Genomic DNA, 18,287 nt, shown 5'->3' on the forward strand with positions numbered 1-18,287 from the left:
CAGACAAATCCGAATATTCAAGTCACAGTTCAGCTACTTTTATTTTTTTTAATTAATTGCAAGTAACAGTTTGCTGTTGAACACCTGTCATTCCATTACCTTTCCTGTTGATATTTTTGAAACCACTGGATGCTCGTAACCTGAAAGGGTTAGTTCCAACTGTGTGTTTAGCCTGTGTATCTAAGGAACAATGAATCCATACACTGTATTAATGTGGTGTGCCTGCCAGATGACTAACAAGAGTTGGGGGAAAAAAATCATCATGTTGTTCAATGTCCATTGTCTGTCTCTGGGATGTATTGAGGTATCTTATGACCTGATAGATGTTGGGATGTAAGGCTCTCTGTAGTTTGTGTCTACCTTGTGTATCTGTATTGCAGAAGTGTTTCTCTTAGCTGGCTGTGTGTACAGTAGTCTTTAAATATGTTCATTTTAGGTCAACCTATATTTATTAAAAAAAGCCTATACAATTATTTTGTTCAAATGGTATAAAAATGAATATTCATGGTCAGCATACAGCAAATGAACACTGCGAGGTATTTAAAATATGATCCAGTTTGAGGGCAGTCTTTAAAATTTCACTGAAATTACTGTCCTGTAAGGTGTAAGAATCTGCTATGAAATTACTTGCATGATGTATAATTTACTTGAATTGGTTAATGAAAGTGCTGAAATAAAGTTGATTTAAACCCCACCAACATTCAATTTCTTTCTTTGAAATGGTAATAAAACCTGAAGATATCTTATAACACGGTGCATTTTATTGGTGACTAACACTCAGGCTGCAGCTATTACATTGGAATAGGAAAAACAGCCATGAAACTGTTAAGCATTTTGATCTGCTGCAGCCTCTGTTTTCCCTCTGGACTGTAAGATAAATCTATCCTCAGTCCTTTTTACAAGTTATTTTACTCTAAGATTACAAAATTGACCATGATTCTAGATAGATTGTAAAGTCAATTTATTATTTGAATTTTAGCATTCAGACATAGGGCTGAATTTTACGCTCTGAGATCAGGAGCGTTTCCTGCTTTGCGGAGCGTATTATGGGGCATGATGACATCGGGCGCCATTTACAACGTTGTCAGGCCGGTTTCTGATAATACGATACTTGGGCAGGTCAAAAAGTCGAGAACCCACCTGCATAATTAAATGGCAATTTAAAAGGCAATTCAGCTAATTAACTACCCATCTCGCTGCAATCATACAGTCCAAAGGCAATAACACGCCTCCAGGACAAGATTTATGGTCGGTGGGAATCTGTTTTTTTCAAAGGGCAAGCATGTTTGGGCGGGTTTTGAAACTGCAACTGAGACCAAGGTCTCTCGGCTTTGCAGTTCAATCTCGAGTGACTGCAGGGGCTGCTCATTTGAGTGGACAGAGGAACCCCTTGGACATGTTCCCTGAGGAGAACTCTCCTCTGATTCAGAGGGCTCTTCTGATAGAATATTTTCCTGCCCATTACACCAGGGGTGAGGGGTGAAAAGTGTCTCAGGCAGATGTCTCAGTTGGAGGCACAACCTCTAGTGAGGAGGAGATAAGGATTAGAGGAGGAGAAGAGTGAGAGGAAGAAGGGAACATAGGGAGGCTCAGGATGCTGTCGTTCCTCAGGAAGGGGACAGAGTTGTGCCAGACCCAGAGGGTCAGGAGGAACCCAAAAACCCTCAGCAGAGGTGCAGATGATCTTATGCCGCCCAAGGGAATACAGGCAAATATCTAGCCACCTGCAACTGACCATTGTAACACTGGGACCAGGTTCTCATCACCACATCAACGCTGTTGAGCTCTTCGGCCATTTCCTTCCACGCAGCACGAGTCTGCCTCGGCTTCCTTCCCAGTGTCGGCATGAACTGATCACGTCTCTCATGCACGCAGGTGGGAACCAAGGGCAGCCTCACTCAATCTGGGGGTAGCTCTGTCCCTTCTAGAACGCCTCTCCCCTCGCTCCAATGGTGCAGACATCTATGCATGGAAAAATGTAATAAATACACAACTCCTCAATGCGAAAAGTTGGGAGGCTTGCTGAGTTTTACAACTTCCGCCGCCCATGAAGGTTGACATGATTGGCAGAGATTAGCTAAAATTTCCAATAAAAACATGAAACGCTGGAAAGACTCAGCAGGTCTCGTAGCATCTGTGGAGAAAGAAACAGAGTTAACGTTTTGGGTCCATATGACTTCTGCAAAGCTGAAGAGAGGTAGAAATGTAATGGGTTTCATTCTGTTGAAGAGAGGGGGTGGAGCAGGTGGAGAAAAATAGAAGGTGAGGGATAGGTGGAAGCTCAGGAGAGACAGACACAAGACAAAGAGAATGGTAAATTATAATATTAAAGGCTAAGGCAGGTGCTAATAGTGGCAAAAAGGTGAGATAGCAGAATTTGTTACTAGCGGAAAAAGGATCAGCACTCTCTGGAAGCAAAACATAAGAACAAGTTACAGACTGGCCCTGTAGAGGGGGGGGGTTGGGAAAAAAATTCAAAATGGAGGGCAAAGTTCATGGTCTGAAGTTACGAACACAATGTTAAGTCCAGAACGCTGTAAAGTGCCTATTTGGAAGATGAAGTGCTGTTCTTTCGGTTTACATAAATGCACAAATCTTCACTATGTACAGTAGATGCACTGGATTGATCATCCGATGGGTCACCTGACACTGTCCCATGCCAGGGGGCCCTTAAAGTGCTAGCTGTTACTTTGTTCTGGCTCATGGTTAGCAGCCTCAGAGATTGCACATCCCACCCTCCAGCACTCATTGGGAGGGATGACAGTCAATAATCCACCCTTGCCCCTAATTCATGGCAATTGCTGTATTATCAGGTGTGTTCCGATGGCAGGCCTGGAAGTTGGAACTCTGCCGACATCTGGTTCCATTCCCGCCTTCAGCACACGACCATATTATTCAGCCCATAGGATGAGTAGCTTACAATATTGTGACTGAAAGTTCCCCTTACTTACAATTACACCAGGTTTTTTTTATTCTTTCATGGGATGTGGGCATCCCTGGCAAGACCAGCATTTGTTGCCCGTCCTGAATTGCCCTTGAACTGAGTCACTTGCTAGGCCATTTCGGAGGGCCGTTAAGAGTCAAACACATTGCTGTGGGTCTGGAGTCACATGTAGGCCAGACCAGGTAAGGATGGCAGATTTCCTTCCCTAAAGCACACTAGTGAATCAGATGGGTTTTACAACCATTGATGATAGGTTAATGGTCACCATGACTGAGAATAGCTGTCAATTCCAGATCTATTAATTGAATGTAAATTCCAATTGCTGTGATGGGTATTGAACCCGTGACCCCAGAGCATTAACCTGGGCCTCTGGATTACTAGAACAGTAACATTGCCACTAGATGGGCTTATCAGCCCATAATTGAATATAGTCAGCCAGTTGATCAAACTGCTGCTTCTGTCTTGTTTTTTTCCCCCAAAAATATACTTTACTCATAAAATTTGTAAAAGTATATTCCAAAACATTTCAAATTGAACATTACAGAAAGTGCAATAAAATTCAACTTTTTTCCACAGCATGCTTCACTTTGAGCTGCCTCAATACAATTGCAATATTGCTTGATATTTACAATATACATTCCATGTCAGGCATACAGCCCGAGGGGTTCTCCACAGCTTCCAGCCCCTCAGTGTACTATTGCCTTTCCTCATTGTGCTCTGTGGCTCCTGCTCCAAGCTTTAGTGCATCCCCCAGCACGGAGTCCTGGACTTGGAATGTGCCAGTCTGCAACGCTCAGTTGTGACTAACTCTTTTGAATTGGAAGGCCAACAAGTTTCAGGCAGACCAAGAAGCGTCCTTCACCAAATGTATTTGTTCCTCTTCTATTGAATGTAGAGGCTGGCACCAGTCATTCTTGTGCTCCAAGTTTTTTGGAGCCAGTTCCCACTTCCCACCACCAGTGGTATTATTGCAGTTTACACCACACAAACCCCGACCCCCACAGTTCTCAATCCTTTTGTGTATCTTATTGGAATAGGTGCCTGCAAGTCTCGAGGGTGTATTACGAACCAGCCATAACAACTTCACTAATCAGCAGTTTCATCCAGTGGGCAAATACATGGGCTGATCACCAGGCTGATTGGCTCCTTGCCTCTACAGAATACATGCTGATCACAACTGAATGTCTTCAACTCTGATATCAGGTCTCCTTGCAAGGCCCACTGGATCTTTTTGGTTTTGATAACACTTGGCCAACTGAATTTGATTGTGGCTACATCCCTACATTACTGTGAAATGTATGACTTGATGTAGGGGCTGCTGAGAAGCCAGTGAAAGCCAACGATCAAAGGTTGTAATAATTGTCGTGCAAGATTCTTTTTGGAGTGATCTTGCTGGGTGTCATCAGATTGTAAAGGAACCAAAGAAAATGTTAAGCCCTAAGGCATTAAAAATTGAGGTGACCAGGAGAGAGCACTTTTAGATCAGCACCAATTTTGGCCCCTGTTCTTCAAAAAGAGATGCTATGTTATTGAAAGGAATTCAGGCATGAGCTTTTAGAGCTTTTAGAGCTTTTAAGGAGTCAATTATGGAGAGCAATTATGTAACTTGGTCCTTGGGAAGAGAAGACCAAAGGGCAATTTGATGGACATTTTCAAGACTACATGAAGAGATTTGATAAATTTTAAACAGATGTTTTCCTGACCATGTACAAAAATCCAGCAGCTCAGATCCACAAAAATATAGTTTTGACTCGGTGGGGGGGGTGGGGGAAATTGCAATTCTTGAATTGTAAGTCATCTAAAGGCATATATTCACAGAAGGAAAAAACAGGCAAGACATTCCAGTTTCAAAGGCTTGAAACTCTTGCTGTGCCACGGCTCCCTTCAGTTTTCAGATAAGTATCTAAAAGGCCACTTCATATCGAGAGCAAAGAATATCTCTCCTTGAAATGTAAAATGAAGGCATCCTTTGCAGGGGAAGAAAATGCAACATCTTCCATGGCACCATATGCTAATGGGAATCAGCAACGTGAGCGGAGGAATAAAAATAGAGGGAGATGGAATAATCATGTTCATTGCAGGATAAACCCCAGTGACCACCCCTCTTTCCTGGTTGACAAGTGAATTATATTATACTTTAAACGTACCTCTGGTTGCTTGTTTCCATTGCTTATTGTCCCCAGATCTCTTTCTATCGGAAGCATAATTATGTTGTTTCTGTGCAGTGGAGTGAAGTCTGCACAGCCTATTCTGAGAGTTGTTAAAGGAAACTCAGTAGGGATTTTCTTTTCCTTGCATGTGGCAGATCAGATATCCTTTTGCTATAAAAACATAAAAAAGGTACTCCACTTATCTGTCTTCACCCTTTTAGTTTCGTTCCTTGAACAGAATCTACTCAGGCTCTTCCTAAATTTAGCCTTGTGACAAATTTTGTATCTCATATCCTTTTATAGCCTTATGTTGAATCAGGAATGCAATTTTTTTAATAGAATACTTTAGCTGGACATTTACTGCATGAGATAACATTCTGTTCAATTAATTCATTTTAAATGGGAACTATTTTAAAGCTTAGTTTCTCTGATGCTCTTTTAGCTTAACATTAAGAGACCCAAATGCAGCCCACTCATTTTACTTAACTTTGAAAGTAAATATATTTTCCCTTCCCTACACCATTTCCTTCACCATCATTATTTACTTTCTGGAATTCAAAATTATTTGTCTCAGCACCACTCTTTCCTCTCTCTCAGAAACGACATTGATAAAATTTCAACTGATTATAGTCATGGACTTTTGCCAGCTACCTCTAACCATTTGCTATGCAAAACTCACCCAGTGCTAACCAATATCGTTGATGATAAGTTGGGATGACAAAGTGTCATACACACATCGGCAGGAAGTATGCAACTACTGCGGGTTGCTGATTATCAATGTAGTTAAGTAGGCTTTCTAAAATAAAGGTAGACTTGCCAATAACAATCTCAACAATAAGTAGGAATGGCACAGGAAAGGTTTTATACATTACTAACTCCTGTTCAGCTAATGGGCAGAATTTTCCCCCTCGTTTTGGGGGGGGAATTTAAGAGCAGGCGCGCGGAAGCATGCCTCCTATTGGGGCCGCCATTTTACATGGGTGGGCCGATTAAGGCCTGCCCAGCGTGACGTCTGCACAGAAGCACTATGCACTCCCTGTGCGGGCAGGGGGGGATTCTCTGAGCCAAGAGTGTGCTCTTTCACACATGCGCATGAAAGAGCGCACTCATCTCCCTGAGGCTAAGCGCTGTCTCAGGGAGATCGGCCTCACAATAAAAATCTAAAGAATAGAGAAAAAAATTCCCCGACATGTCCCCTCATGTGGCTCTGTCACATGAGTTGGGACATGTCCATAACTTTTACATTCGCTTTAATTAAATTTTTTAAAACCTCCATGAAACCTCATCCCGCCCGTGGATGAGGTTTCATGCTTTTTCTAATTCCTGCCAGGGCTCCTGGCCTGCCCGCCAATTTTAAGATTGGTCAGGCAGGTCCACTAATTAGTTTAATGGCTCTGTCAATGGCCTCAATTGGCCATTGACAGGTCGGCGGGTGCACAGCTGATTCTGCTGAGCCACCGCCTACCTGAAAATTTAAATGGGGTGTGGTGACGTCGGGAGTTCCGCCTGGCGTCATCCCGCGTTATTTTACGCGTTGGCGAGCAGGCCCCACCCCTCGCTCACCGACCAGAAAATCGTGGCCAATGAGGAGGGAGGGGGCAGTGGAGAGAAGATACTTCGTCACAACTGAATACAGCTCTCGTTTAATTGCTACGTCACTCAATGCAGGAACTCTACATTTGTTTTTCAAAACGATGTGATTGGTTCATCTCTCACTTACATGTGTATCTTGAATCTCAACCTAACTGCTTGAAGTTGAGACAATGTCAATGGACATGCCTGGACCCTGGATTAGGATGCGCTTCTCCTTCCATAATCAATGGGAAACCCATGTTGGAAGCTTACATCACTAAACAGTCAACAGTGGAATGGTTGCAAGGACAGACATGTGATCTCAGTGCACGGCACTCTTACCTACCCCTGGCAACCCAGCCTCACCACTACCGGTGGACCTAGGCGCAGGGCACCTCTCCAGCTCCAGAGCCTCCTGCTCGTATCTGGATATAATCGCCAACTGTGCCTGGCCACCGCCAGTCTGCATCTGCTCTGTGTTATTGTGGGCAGTCTTCTCCTGTAAAGGAGAGAGGAGCATTGATTAGTCCCCGCTGTACCTGGATTGCCATTGTATCCCTGCCACCCCCACCTGAGTGAAACATTGCAGGGCTCATGTGAATCGTGACCCTGGAGCAGTTGTACACTCACACTAAGCAGCCAGGGCTGACCCCCTTGCCCAGATGCCGCCTCCATCATATTTGCCACCCACACTGTGTGATCTTCCAAAGCAAGGAAGCACAACCACATGGAACGCCAAAGGCAGCAGATGGATGGGTGCCCCGCCACCAGGAAGTTCCCCTCCTAGTCATTCAGTAGCCTGACTTTGACATGTTTCAGAGTCGCAGCACTCCGCCTAGGTGCAGACCCTTGAGGTCGCCCCCAGAACAGTTCTGTGGATGTAAGTCTACCACATGCAGCAGATACAGAACCCGGCTCAGCACCACCCTCTCAGGTGAACTAAGCATAGGCAATAAATGCTGGTCCATCGTGAATGATTCGATGCAGTAACTACATTCAGAGTTGAGGTGGGGGCGGGGTGGGGGGGGCCGGGGGGGGGAAACCTAACTGTTGTGTTAAGTGACCCATGCCAACATGGCACTCACCCTTCCCGATCGCAATAGGTCATTGAAGCGCTTGCGGCACTGAACTCTGGTGCGTAGCACCACATCGTGTGAGCTGACAATTTCTGCCATCTCCTCCCAGGCACGTTTGGTCATGCAGTGGGCTGGGGGGGGGGCCTCCTCCTCCTGTCTCTCAGCACGAGGATCTCACGCCGTGCTGCCACCTCCTCGAGGGGGGCAGCAAGGCACTTGTCTGAGAAGCGAAGGGCACAGTGCCCCGCCGGCCTGCCCTCCTGCCTGGCCTGCTCACCAGCAGCGCTCTCGGGATCCCTCCTGCTGGCCATGGTTGACAGCCTTTGGAAGGCTGCCTGCGCGCTCTTTAAACAGACCGCCGGGTCACCATTGGACCCGGCGGCCATTGCAGTCCCGCTGCTGCGGACAGCCGATCAGCTCCATGCCTACCCGCGCCCAGTCCCAACCAGCCCGTCCGACAGAGAGAAAATTCTCCCCTCTGTTTCTGTGATTCTCTCTCTATAGATGTATAGAGCCAGACCTGCTGAGTTTTTCCAGCACTTTCTGTTTTTATTTCAGATCTGCAGCATTCACAGTATTTTGCTTTCATTATTTATAAACTGAGGGTCACAATGATATTTGGTTGTGATGTCCTCCCTTCAGGCAGTGAAAAATCCTTTTGGCAACCACCCCAGGTCTGGCATGTTAATATTAGTCACTAAAGTGTATTACTAGAGTGCTACTGGGCACCTGTGGGATTGCATGCTACCAAGGAATCACTATCTTCAGGAAAAGGGAAAAAAAATCAGCCAGCAAAGTGCTTAAAATTAATTGTGCAAACTATACAGAGAAATAGTGCTGGTAATGCCAATAAAATCAGATGTTCAGTACATTGTATTCAACTGGTCTTTGCTCCTCAGAGCTGTATTGTGCTCTGTAAATGATTCCCACCAGATAAAACTCCTACTTGCTAGAAGTAAGTTGTTATTGCATAATAGACTAGGAATATAAGACATAGATGATTTCCGTTTAACCTTCATCTTATCTTTTCAAACTAAAAATTTATTTTGGTTTACTCATCTCATACTGATTGCTCTGGCACCTGCCCTTGTAACTGCTGGCTGAGAGATTCCCCATAAGGAGATTAACATGGCCTTCACAATAAGGTGATAATAAATATTGTTTTAAGTCTGTGACGTGGAAGGAAGCTGAACTAACCCGTTGTTAACTCGGGCTTGGTGCTGATAGTGGATATGTATTACCTGGCTGATAGTTGCATCAAGTCCAGCAGTGCTTAGCTGATCCTGTCAACCACAAAAGACTTAATGCTGTAGAAAGCCTAGAGGAGTATAGAAAGTACAGGGGTGAAGTAAAAATGGAAATTAGGAAAGCAAAGAAAGGATACGAAAAAATATTGACAGGTAAAATCAAAGAAAATCTTAATAGGTTTTACCAGTGCATTAAGAGCAAGAGAATAACTAAGGAAAAGGTAGGCCCAATCAGAGATGTACATGGTAACTTAGGGGTTGATGCAGAAGATGCGGGCAGGGTTCTCAATGAGTATTTTGTCTCTGTCTTCACTAAGGAAAGGGATGATGCAGACATTCTAGTTAAAGAGGAGGAGTGTGAAATATTAGATACAATAAGCATAATGAGAGAGGAAGTACCGGAGGGACTGGCATCCTTGAAGGTGGATAAATCACCAGGGCCAGATGGATTGTATCCCAGGCTGTTGAAGGAAGCCAGGGAGGAAATAGCAGAAGCTCTGAGGATCATTTTCCAATCCTCACTAGATACGGGCGAGATCCCTGGAGGTGGAGATGTGTGAATGTTGTACCATTATCTAAAAAGGGTGTGAGGGATAGGCCAGAAAATCATAGGTCGGTCAGCCTGACTTTGGTGGTGGGAAAATTATTGGAAACAATTCTGGGAGACAAGATAAACTGTCACTTAGAAAGGCACGGATTGCTCGGGGATAGTCAGCATGGTTTTAATAGGGGAAGATCATGCCTTACTAATATAATGGAATTTGTTGAGGAGGTAACAAGGAGGGATAGTGCGGTGGATGTTGTCTACATGGATTTCAGTAAGGCATTTGACAAGGTCCCACATAGCAGACTGGTCAGGAAAGTGAGATCTCATGGGATACAGGTTGGATACAAAATTGGCTCAGTGACAGGAAACAAAGGGTAATGGCCAATGGATGTTTTTGTGAATGGCAAATGGTTTCCAATGGTGTTCCACAGGGCTCAGTGTTGGGGCGCTTGCTGTTTGTTGTATATGTTAATGATTTAGACTGAAATGTGGGAGGCATGCTTGGGAAATTTGCAGATGACACAAAAATTAGCCATGTAGCTGATATTGAAGAGGATAGCTGTTGACTCCAGAATGACATCAATGGTTTGGTTGAGTGGGTGGAGAAATGAAAAATGGAATTCAATCCAGAAAAGTGCGATGCATTTCAAACAAAGCAAGAGAATACTCAATATACGGGAAGTCATTGAGAGGGGTTGAGGAAGTGAGAAACCTTGGAGTGCATGTCCACAGGTCCTTGCAGGTGGCAGGACAGGTGGATAAGGTGGTCAAGAAAGCATATGGAATGCTTTCCTTTATTGGGCGGGGCATTGAATATAAAAGCAGGGATGTAATGATGGAACTGTATAAAATGCTGGTTAGGCCACAGCTGGATTTTTGTGTAAAGTTCTGGTCACCACATTACAGGAAGCACATCATTGCTCTGGAGAGAGTGCAGAGGAGACTTACAAGAATGTTGCCAGGGTTTGAAAATTGCAGCTATAAGGAGAGATTGGACAGGCTAGGATTGTTTTCCTTGGAACAGAGGAGGCTATGGGGTGACCCAGTTGAGATGTACAAAATTATGAGGGCCCTAGATAGGGTAGACAGGAAAGACTTGTTTCCCCTAGCTGATGAGTCAATTATCAGGGGGCATAGATTTAAGGTGATTGGTAGAAGGACTAGAGGGGACATGAAGGAAAACATTTTTACCCAGAGGGTGGAGGACATCTGGGATTCACTGCCTAAGTTGGTGGTTGAGGATGAAATGCTCAACTCATTTAAAAAGTAACCGGATCAGAATCTGAAGTGCTACAACCTGCAAGGATAAGGACCAAGTGCCGGAAAGTGAGATTAAAATAAGCAGCTGTTTCTTTTTTCTCTTTTTGGCCAGTGCAGACACGATGGGCTGAATGGCCTTTTTCTGCACTGGAACTCTTCTATGGTTTTATGGTTCTATGTACTTTGTGAACTATATGTTGCTGTCTAAATGTAGGGACTTAAGAGAGTTACATTATGAGGACAGGTTGCATAAATTTGGCTTATAGTCCCTTGAGTGTCAAAGATTGAGGGATGGAGTTGTTTAAAATGTTGAAAAAAGTTGAATAGGATAGTTTCAAAGAAACTTTTCCTTTTGATGGGGGAATAGAAACAAGAGTACAGCTCTCACCCACAAAATGCTGTGGCTACTAGGACAACTGGAGCTTTAAGGGCCGTGATTGATAGATTTTTGTTAGGTAATAGGGAGTAAATGGAGTTGAGATACAAATCAGTCATGATAACAGTGTAGTTAATGCTTACTGCTGAATGTTTATTCATTCCAGCCTTAACTAAGATGCAATCAAAGTGTTGCCATCCCCTGTTGTGGTTTGATGCAAAACTGTAATTGAATGGTGCAGCAGCCTGCTGGGGCTGAATGGCCTACCTCTGTTCCTATGTATTCTGAGACACATGTTAGACCACAGAATGAGTATCCTCTTTCACCCAATCTCCTCTAACTGCATGTGCTGTGAGCTCAAGGTTTGTGATACACTTGCTTTAATCTATTATAGTGCATACACTTGTATCAGTGTATTGTGGCATGTGATTTTATCTTTACTGTGCTAGTCCTAGTAATATCCTTGAAATGGGTGTTCATCCTTACCATGAGACTTAAGCACAAAATTTAGGCTGACATCCCAGTGCAGTACTGAGGGAGTGCTACACTGTCAGAGATGCCACCTTTTGGATTAGATATTAAACTGAGGCCCACCTGCTTTCTCAGGTGGATGTAAGAGATCTCATAACAGTATTTTGATGAAGAGAATGGAAGCCCACCCCAGCTACCTGGTCGATATTTATTTATCTAGATCACTTAAACAGACCAGCTGGTAATGGTCACATTGCTGTTTGTGGGGCCTTGCTGTGCGCAAATGTCTGCTATGTTTCCTACAACTTCAAAAAGTACTTAATAGGTAATAGGAACATTAGAAATATCCTGAGATCATGAAAGGTGCTATAGAGATGTAAATGAAAATTCTTCTAATTTCACCTCTGCTATTTGAGAACTGCCCAGCTGGACTGCGGTAGCTGAGCATTGTGGGCACTCCATTGATTCAGGACAGATTCTTAGTCAGTGTGAATGCACTTAAGTTTTGCATTAATATGATATTAGACTGCATTGATTGGCACTTGGACTGGAGAGGGGAAGGAACCTGTAATAACAGGGCTTTATTTAGGGTTAAGCTCTGAAGGAGAGTCATCTGGACTCAAAACGTTAACTCTGTTTCTCCCTCCACAGATGGTGCCAGGCCGGCTGGTATTTCCATCATTTATTTCGGATTTCCAACATCCGCAGTTTTTTTGCTTTTGTTATACCTATGCTGGCCCTTTGAAAGAGCTTCTCCAGTTGGTCCTATTCTCCTGCTCTTTTCCCAGAGTGCTGCAAGTTCTATCCCTTCCAAGTATTCACCCAATTTTATTTTGGAAGTTATTACTGAATCTGTTTTTACTGCCTTTCAGGCGGTGCGTCCAGATCATCACAATTTACTGCATGAGTAATTTGTCCATCATGCCATCTCTGGTTCTATTGACAATCACCTTAAATCTGTGTCTTCTGGACACTGACCTTTTTGCCACTGGAAACAGCTTCTCCTTATTCAGTCTATCAAGGCCCTTCATCATTTTGAACATGTTACTCAAATTTCCTCTTCAGCTTTTATGCTGTAAGGAGAACAACGTCAGTTTCTCTTCATTTAAGTGAAGTCCTTCTTCCCTGGTACCTTTCTAGTTAATCTTTTCTGCACCTTTGCTAATGCCTTGACATCCTGCTAAGGTTTGGCACAATATTGGCCACAATATTCTCACTCAGCCTAACCAATGTTTTATAAAGGGTTAGCAGCTTCCTTGCTTTTGTGCTGTGTGCTTCTACTTATAAAACCAAGGATTCCATATGCCCTTTTACCAACTTTCTCAACTTGTCTTGCCACCTTCAAAGAGTTGTGTGTGTACATATGTCCTAGGGCTCTCTGTTCCTACACCTCCCTTAAAATTGAACGATTTAGGATTACAAGAGGGTTGAAAGGCACAACGGGGTTAACATGAATAAGCGATTTTAAAAAAATTTTCTTACTTCCGTATCTTGGTTTTATGTTATGGTAAGGAACTGAATTAAATGCAACTTACAATTCACTGAACTAGTAAAATCGATGACAGTGCTCAGAGTATCCCAATTCTCACCGTAGATGCTTGAGATTTTGAGCTGCGATGATAAACTGCAGGTAAAACTTCTTAGGTATTGGATTTCAAAGATGTCTTTTATGAAAATAGTTCAGTGGAGCCTACATTCATTAGTGTTCTGCTTCATAAACTGCTCTAAATATGAACTATACATCACTTAGTCCCTTGCTGAATTTCTAATTGATTTTTTAAGGCATAGAATTTTTCTTGGTAGTTTATAGAAACCTGAGTTGTAAAATTATCCTGATAGCATATTGCAGTTTTGCATCAAAACTGCTGTGGCAGTTTGACAACAACTTAGTTAAAAGTTGGAATGAGCAAGCATGTGGCAGCAAGCATGAATCACACTGTAATTATATATTTATATGCCTCTACATATTTGGTGTTGTCACAGTGTTGAGACGCAATACAGTGTTCCAGCTGCTATGAGCTCCATTCCTTCCTGCCTTCAATAATAGGGCAGTTATCCTTCGCACGTTAGGTTTCTGTGAAATGGTTTAAATGACACAAAATGTACAGTTCGGCTGCAGCTAAACTAGCATTAGTTCTGAATGCGGCCTACGTATGAGACTGCCTACAGGAGGTAGTCTTGCACTGCTTCAGTGTCAGACAGGTTGCGCTATAATTGTAAGTGGTGCAAAAGCAATTTTAATTTTAAAATTTAGAAATGCTCGGGGTGGCCTACTGTGTTATTTTCCCGGTTTTGGATATTAGAATATTAATGAACAGCTGACATAATTCTCATTTTCTCAGCAATATAAAGAATTTTTTTTTCACTAACACTTGGATGGTAACAAGCAAAGTTCAGTGCTCACAGGTTTCTCTTTGAGTCCCTGTATGCCAGCAGCCAATGGTATCAAGTACCATTCAGCACGATTCTGCACAACCCCCTGGTTTTGACTCTCCCTGATTTTGTTCTGCAAAAAAGTGACACTGTAACCCCCAATTACTCAGATTGAGAACTGAGTGAAGTTACATCTGTCCTACTCTGTGGGAATGAATCGTTGGTGTTCTAACTCATTGCTATGTGCGCCACCACAAAAATGAAGATATATAATTTTGAGGCAAAAGTAACTTTAGTGGCCTCATGTGAAATGTAAGTGAGGTTTTTGATCTGAATTGGATGACACCCACCTATTTGAATCTATTCTGATTTCCATGGTAAAGTGATCTTAAAGCAAATAACATCTTTACACTAAAATCATTTCACCACGGAACGAGCTGTAATATTACTGCTACCTTCCTCTCTCTACAAATGTTCTAGCATTTTCCAGTCTTAATTTCAGATTTCCAGCATCTGCAGTATTCTGCTTTAAGCTAGTCTTTTTATTGCATTGGAACAGATGCAGCAAGTCTAAGAACATGTTTAGGTTTCACAACAGTTTAAATGCGCTGAATAACTTTTGAAAAGTTATTTTGAAGGCTAATTTTCAGATCTACTTAACCTTAATCAAGGCAGTTACTAGCTAATTAATCACAAGTTTCATGCAGGCTCATCAAAATTGTAATTCTGCAAAAATGAAAAGAATGCAGTACCCTAATTAACATATTTCCAGCTTCATATAATCTATTTGAAAAAGACTTGAGTATTGCTGAAAAGACAGACATGTCTAAGCTTTTTGTCTTGCACTCATCAGGACACTTGCAGGAATACCAGTATAAGGGGACGGTAACAATTTATAATGTATATGAAGAGTGTGCTAAGCACTCTCTTGCCAGTGTCCTGAGTAGTGCAAGACGAAAAGCTTAGACATGTCTCTTTTTTCAGCAATACTCAAGTTCTGTACTACCAAATGACTATTAAAAAAGACAGTTTGAACATCATATTAATTGTCACCCAACTCTCTACAATAAATATGACAGCAAATTCTTAATTGTAATTTTAAGGTATTTTTAAATAATAAGATATTTTAATAATAAGATATTTTTAAATACTCTCTAGAAAGAAAGATCTTGCATTTATATAGTGCCTTTCATGATCTCATGTCTCCAAAACCCTTTTTGAAGTGTAGTCACTGTTGTAATGTAGGAGACAACCACAATAGTTTGTAGAAGTGATTAAATGAAAGCTGTTTCACATGATGCTTTCCTGGAACAGATCCATGTTGGTTTAATTTGAAAATGCCTTGTGCATTCCACCATAACAACCAAAAACATTTAATACAGTAAAGGTGTGGCTTTCAATAATTGTTTTTCTTTAATGTGGTTTAGTGTGGTATTGTAGCACTTTGATTGTGAAAGTACTGCAATGTTAGGGAGACATAATTCTCCCTGAAATACTTCATTGCTAATCACCAAAAAATTTACAAACCCAGAAGAGCATCATCAACTTTTAATAGGACACAAATATGCCAATGGGAATTGATACAAATTAATATTATGAATTTATTCTGTTGCCATGATACTAGAAGTATTATTATTTAAAAGGAAAATTAAATCTACAGGCAAATGCCATTAATGATAGGTCCTTATATATTTAGTTAATTCACTATTAATTAAAATAACTAAAAATGTTTCTTTACTTACAGGACTTGTCTGTGAGCAAGGTTAGCAAGACTTAACAAGACTAGTAAGTATTGATTCTCATGCTATGCAGCAGACGACCAGTCCCGCAAAGTATTTGATGTGTAATTGAAAAACGTACACAGCAAGGAACGATCAAGATCTAAAAGATGCATCAGCTATGGTATTGGCAGCAGCTTCACTGAATTGTATGTGCCCCTCCACATCCCCAATTTTTAAAGTTCTTTTGCCACCAACTAATGCCTCAACCTTTGGGATACTACTGCCACACAGGCTTCACAGAGTACACCACTTCTGTAATTACTACTGGACTAACTGGACTGTAATTTGACCAGTCCTGGAACTTGCGCGGCCGGTTCAAATTGGATCTGGGCTGTTCAGGGTCGACAAAAGCACTTCTTCACACAAAGGGTAGAAATTTTGAACACTCTGGCCCCAAAAAGCTGTTGAGACCGTGATTCAGTTGAAAATTTCAAATTAGAGCCCAGAATGTACTGATTCCCACCGATCACTTCAGTAAACCATACAGTGGCAGCCTTCCTAAGATGATGGTTTGCGCCATGGTGGTCAACTTTGTGTTAAGTATCACCAAGTGTAGCTCAGGAGCCCCTCTCTGGAAAGGCAGTCTCTGTCACATTTGCTGCAGTGGAAGACAGTGGATTGAGAAGGGGGCCCGATTCACTAGCCTTTGTTTTCTCTGGGCCCTCTTCTCAGCCAGCTGAGCTTTACGTTTCTTCTTACACCTTCCAATGTGCTTCTAAACAGTTGGCCTCCAGGGATCACCGCTGTCAGTGTCAATGTCTGCTATCTTCATATCTCACTTACAGGCCTCCTTTTGTAGCAGATGTATGCATACCCAAGAGATTGTGACCTAATAGTGCATTGACCGTACAGAAAGCCTTTGAGAATACGGCCGACATCCATCTGACGGATCTAGCCAAGCCAGCGCAGGCATCACTGGCTTCGCAATGAGTGTATTGCTGATGGAATTAGCACATTCCAGGACCTCTGAGTTGGTGACCTTGTCCTGCCAAGAGACACTGAGGAACTAAAATAAAAGCAAAATACTGTGAATGTTGGAAACCTGAAATAAAAACAAAAAAGTGCTGGAAATACTTAGCAGGTCTTTGGAGAGAGAAACAAGGAAACAGAGTTAACATTTTGTGCTGAATATGTTTCTTCTTCAGAACTCTGAAGAGTCATATTCAACTCAAAAAGTTAACTCTGCTTCTCTCTCCACAGATGCTGCCAGACCTGCTGAATATTTCCAGCATTTTCTGTTTTTATGACAAGGATACATCTGAGACAGTGAAGGTGGAAACTGTTTAGGCTTTTCACCTGCGCAGCATACGTTGTCCAGGTCTCACCACTACAGAGGACTGCGTTGTGGCTGTAGGCTTGGCAGACTTGCACTTAGGTATTCTCAGGCAGGCTGTTGTTGCTCCACACTCTCTTACTCAGCTTGGACATAACAGCTGCAGCTTTTGTGATGTGTGTGCTGATTTCAGCATCAAGTGACGGATTGCTTTTGATTGAAGAGCCTAGATATGTGAAGCTTTCAACAACCTCTAGCATCAATGAACTCACTACTCTCCATGATAGAACCCCCACAAATGGTTCAAAACATTTTCTCTCCATCCACCTCTCAACTCAAGCAGAGCCAGTTAACCTCATGAATATCTATGATGGCTAAACTATAGGAGATTGAATAACAACAAGACACTTAGAAAATATCAACTGGATTAGACAAAGTCAACATGGATTTATGAAAGGGAAATCATGTTTGACAAACCTACTGGAGTTTTTTTGAGGACATAACTAGCAGAATAGATAAGGGAGAACCACTGGATGTGGTATATTTGGATTTCCAGAAAGCTTTTGATAAAGTCTCACGTAAGACATTATTGTGCAAAAGTAAAGCACGTGGAATTGTGGGTAATATATTGGTATAGATTGAGAATTGGTTAGCAGACAGGAAACAGGAAGTAGGAATAAATGGCTCTTTTTCAGAGTGGTAGGCGCTGACTAGTGGAGTACCACAGGGATTGGTGCTTGGTCCCCAGCTATTTACAATATATATCAATGATTTGGATGATGACACGAAACTTGGTGGGAATGCGAGTAGTGAGGAGGATGTTAAGAGGCTTCAATGTGATTTAGATGAGTTGAGTGAGTGTGCAACTACATGGCAGATGCAGTATAATGTGGATAAGCGTGAAGTTATTCACTTTGGGTAGGAAAAACAGAATGACAGAGTATTAATTAAACGGTGATAGATTGGGAAATGTTGATGTACAAAGGGACCTGGGTGTTCTCGTACATCAATCATTGAAAGCAAGCATGCAAGTGCAGTGAGCAGCTAAGAAGGCAAATAGTATGTTGGCCTTCATTGCGAGAGGACTTGAGTACAGGAGCAAGGATGTCTTACTGCAGCTGTACAGGGCCTTGGTGAGACCACACCTTGATTATTATGTGCAGTTTTGGCCTCCTTACCTAAGAAAGGTTATAATTGCCATAGAGGGAGTGCAGTGA

The sequence above is a fragment of the Cetorhinus maximus genome, chromosome 11 (genome assembly GCF_964194155.1).
Source record: "Cetorhinus maximus chromosome 11, sCetMax3.hap1.1, whole genome shotgun sequence".
NCBI lineage: Eukaryota > Metazoa > Chordata > Chondrichthyes > Lamniformes > Cetorhinidae > Cetorhinus > Cetorhinus maximus.